The sequence below is a fragment of the Gossypium arboreum genome, chromosome 12 (assembly GCF_025698485.1).
Source record: "Gossypium arboreum isolate Shixiya-1 chromosome 12, ASM2569848v2, whole genome shotgun sequence".
NCBI classification, from domain to species: domain Eukaryota; kingdom Viridiplantae; phylum Streptophyta; class Magnoliopsida; order Malvales; family Malvaceae; genus Gossypium; species Gossypium arboreum.
Window position 1 is genome coordinate 77,369,541 of NC_069081.1, and position 4,888 is coordinate 77,374,428.

The 4,888-nt window shown below is 33.4% G+C and overlaps 1 non-coding gene across 1 annotated transcript; it reads left to right on the forward strand.

Moving 5' to 3' along the window:
- Positions 1-4,039: 4,039 nt before the first annotated feature.
- LOC128286248 (small nucleolar RNA R71) lies at positions 4,040-4,146 on the forward strand. The gene has a single exon (XR_008276792.1). It is a non-coding gene; the product is annotated as a small nucleolar RNA R71 (small nucleolar RNA).
- The last annotated feature ends 742 nt before the right edge of the window (positions 4,147-4,888 follow it).

The window sequence follows — 4,888 nt, forward strand, 5'->3', positions numbered from 1 at the left end:
GTTTTAGTAATAAAAATAAAAATAAATGTACTTTATATATGTATATATATTTTTTGAATTTTTTGAAGTTTTTTTAAATAATAAAAATATGTACTAATATTTTTTTGAAATAACATGAAAGTAAAATAAATAAATAAAAACACTCGGGTTACCTCTCAAGAAGCATTTACTTAGAGTCTAAGCTTGACTTCTCTTTTTAAGGTAATGGTTAAGGAAAATCTTGGAGTTGAAGCTCATCTCTCTCGTTGTCAGTATTACCACCAAAATAAAGTTTAAGACAAAGACTATTTACCTTGAATATGTCGTAATCAGGGTGTGTTAGCTCAATGGTTCTGTATGGAAATATGTTTTGTACCACAAATGGGTTCCACCCTCTTGACTGAAGCTCTAAAGGGAACATTCGTGGATTTGATTTGTCTAGCAGCACTTTGTCCCCAACTTTGAATTGGTTCGTCCTCTTTACATGCACATTATGTCATTGCTTAGATATTTTTTTGACCGTTCTTGTACTCTCATCATCCTTTATTCGCCATTCATCTAATTCATCAAGTTGCACCATTCGCTCTCCACTTATCCTTTGATTTTTATCACCTTGAGACGGATATTGTTCGAACACGTATTCATTAGTAAATTCCTGTAAAGAATGTCAAGCCACATGATTACTAACATTAACAAAATAATGAGTATCATCTCGCTTATTGGGAACTCTAACAAAATCACGTGCTTGAAGACTAACCTTTTCATCACCTATACTCGGCACAAGCTCACCATTACCCACATCAATAACAGTTCTAGCAATAGCTAGAAAGGGTCGACCTAAGATCATGGGTACCTCAATATCCTCATCCATGTCCAATATAACAAAATCAACAAGGAATATAAATTTATCGATTTTAACAAGTACATATCCAATAACACCCTTAGGATACCTAATTGATCTGTCAGCTAATTGAATATTCATCCTAGTAGGTTTTGGTTCCCTGAGACCAAGTTGTTTGAACATTTTATATGGCATAACATTTATACTAGTCCTCAAATCAGCAAAAACTTTTTCAACATTTAAACTACCAATAAGAAAATGAATAGTAAAACTCCTTGGATCTTTAAGCTTGTTTGATAGTTTGTTTTGGAGAATGGTTGAACAATCCTCATTAAACTCCACAGTTGACAATTTGTCTAAATTCCTTTTATTTGTTAACAACTCTTTTAAAAATTTTACATACTTTGGCATCTGCGAAAGGGCTTTAACAAAAGGTAAGTTAATATGCAATTTTTTTCAAAATTTCAAGAAATTTATCATATTGTTCTTTTATACGGTCTTGCTTCCATGTTGCCGGATATGGGATTCGTGGTTTGTATTCTCTAACTACCGGCTTATGCTCTTTCTTGCTTTCCTTAATCCTGTCATTTTTTTCAACAGTTTCTAGATTCAGTTTCTTTTCAAGCTCGACTAACTCTTCCATGCTTTGAACAGTGATTGTATGGACTTGCTCCTTTGGATTAGTTTCAGTGATACTAGGTAAACTACCTTACTGTCTTTTTGGAACGAATTTAGCAAGCTGTCCAATCTAATTTTCAAGTCCTTAAATTAATGCTTGCTAATTTTTCAGAACTATTTCAGTGTTTTGAAATCAAGTGTCGGACACCGGAATGAATTTAGCTAACTTCTCCTTAAGGTTTGATTTCTTTTCTTACTGATAAGGTTGCTGAAAACCTAGAGGGTGTTGTGATATTTGATTTTCTTGATCACCCTAGGAAAAAATTAGATGATTCCTCCATCTTGGATTATAACTATTGCTATAGGGATTATTTTGAGGTTTAGAATTATTACCCATAAAGTCGACTTGCTCATGCTCTATGTTCGACTTGAAAGATGAATATTCTAAATTAATCACCTATAACGCTCAGTTTGTGCAAGTGTACACAGTCTTTCAAGTAATAAGTAAACAAATAAGTTGTCGTCTCTACAGGGACTGTGTATGTTAATCAATTAGTTGTAAATTTATAAGTTAACAATTTGGTGATAAAAACACAGTAATTTGAGTGATGATGATTAAACTAGATTAATTTAACTAGATGCAAAGTTAATCCCAAATGCAATTTTAATTTAAGTATGCAAATTATCTAAATGTATGAATGAATTTAATAGCAGAAAGACAACTTCAACAATCAATAACATGAACAGGATAGGATAACTATATCAATCAACTTGATTCATTTTCATCATGCTTAATAGTGTTCGGAAAACATTCCATGGCAACTCGATCTTTCATGAGTTTGGAAACCAAATTAAGTCCATTTGGAATCTTTTACTTAGTGAAACATGCATTTTACTGATCATATTAAACTAAGAGGTTTCTTAGTATTTATGTGAAGTAACAGGGACGGGTTAGGTTTGAAACAGTTTAATCACATAAACCTAAAAACTATGTAAGATAATAGTGCTCGTTAAAGTTATTATGAACCTTTAATTTAGTCAGGTTAGGATCTAAATCAATCATGCACTTTTCAATTATTGTGTCCACTAATTGTCGTCTAGTTAGGATCTTTCAACTAATTCTAATGCTTCCAATCACTTATGAATGAAATACATACTTGAATTTAATTGAAAGCATGATCGACTGAGGCACAAACACTTTAAACATAAATCAAACAAATCTCATTGAATTAATGCAATTAACCTAGCTAAACAGATTTAAGCTACCATTGTTGATGTCAAGATCACAAAACACATTGCAAACATAATTAATTTAAAACAACAAGTAAGGAAAGAATAAACTCTATTTCAAGTCGATAGTTTCGCGGGCTCGGATTGAAGGTGTTTTTGTCTACTCCTCTTGTTGCACTTTTGCTAATGGTTTCTCAAGGTGGCTGGCCAAGAGATGGTCTCTTCAAGGCTTTTGTTGGCTAAAAACTAAGGGAAAAATGGAATCATAGGCGTGGTGGATGAAGAGAGCAATAGAAAGAATGAAGAATGTTGTAAAAATGAGGGATGAAGGGATGATTGAAAAGGTGAGATAGGTGTGGCATTTATACGTGAAGTAGGTGGGAGAGTTTACTAAAACTAATAGCAACAATCCCTCGGATTTCTCCCTCCTACGACCGACCATGATATGTGGAAGAGAAGGTGGTTTGGTTGCTTGATTCAAGCATGATTTCATGATTGAATCATGCAAGGGGGTGGACGTTTTCTCAAGCAAATCTTGTGTCAATTTCCAATGTTCTTCCAAGTGTGAAGATATTCAAATAATTGTCCCAAAATTGATTTCTTGGCTGCCTAATTGTGGTTGCCGAGTTGGGCCTCTATTCTCTTAAACTAGACGGTTAATAACCCAACTAGCTTGTAGACTTGACCAACATGTATCATCTTTTTTTATTGGGTTAAGGTGGCATCTTGATGATCCATTAAGCTTAGTATTGCCGTCCAACACATGAGAATAATAGCTCATGTCCATACAATATTATAATAAACTCAACTCTATGGTCCCATTGCATAAGTAAATTTAACATATTAATAAATAACATGAAATACTTTAATTTTAAGCATAAAATCATATAAAAAAACACAAATTAGCATACTTTATAAATTCATGTCCATTATTAACATTTAAGTAAAATTCACTTAATTAATTAACAAATACTTAAGATTAATATTATTTTGAAGTAAAAAGGTGGTAAAATTTACTCAAAAAATCTTATATAATTTCAAGTTTACATCATCCCCACTTCATCTGCATCACATTGTATCACCGGATTCACCTGCTTAGAAAAATTCAAACCATCAATTTTCTTACCAAGAGCTTCTACCTAATTTTCCAACATAGAAACTGCATCAAAATAAAAAAACTCTGGCTACCTTAGCATGTTTTACTTTCGTAACTTGCTACTAATAATCATTCAGTGTCATCTTCTCAATAATCTCTTGAGCTGCCTCAAGTGTTTTGTTATTCAATGTTCCGCCAGCTGCTGCATCAATCATCTATCTAGTCAAGGGGTTCAAACCATTGTAAAAAAGTTTGAACTTGGAGCCATAAAAGGTAGTCCATGGTGACGACACCTTTTTAACAAATCCTTAAATCTCTCACATTTATCATAAAGAGTCTCAATATCAAATTGAACAAAAGAAGAGATATCATTCCTCACCTTAGTTGTTTTAGCCGGTGAAAAATATTTCAATAAAAACTTCTCAGTAACTTGATCCCAAGTCGTGATAGAACCCCGTGAAATTGAATTCAACCACTGTTTTGCTTTACTCCTCAAAGCGAATGGGAACAATTGTAAGTGCATGACATCAACAACAACGCCATTAATCTTGAATGTGTCACAAATCTCTAGAAATTTAGCCAAATGAGCATTCAAATCTTCATCTTGCAAGCCATCAAACTGAACATACTACTGTACCATCTAAATTATGTTCAGATTTAGCTTAAAATTGTTGTACTAATAGTCAATCTAACGATACTCGATTCAACCACAACTAAAGTAGGCTTAGCATAATCATACATAGTACGAGGAGTAGGAGGTGCAAGTGTCACAAGTCAAAGTTCAAAGCCCGTAACCATGGCACAAGATACGCCCCATAGAGGTCTGTCAATAAGATGGGGATCATTTAGCCCATGAGAATTGGCCCGATTCAAGGAACTGTTGAGAAGCCTATTATATTGAAGCCTGATTGGCCCGATAATAAAGATATGGCAACTTCAGCTATTTTGGGCAACTAATCTTAGAAGATTGATAGGAATCATTTCTTGTAAAGATTAGATTAGATTTGATATGATATATCTTGTAAATCCCTAAAATCAAGGGATATGGTCGATCTTGTCCGTCGATGTAACTTAATCTTGTCCATTGGTTTTGGGAGAGCTCAACTATAAATAGAAAGCCTCCC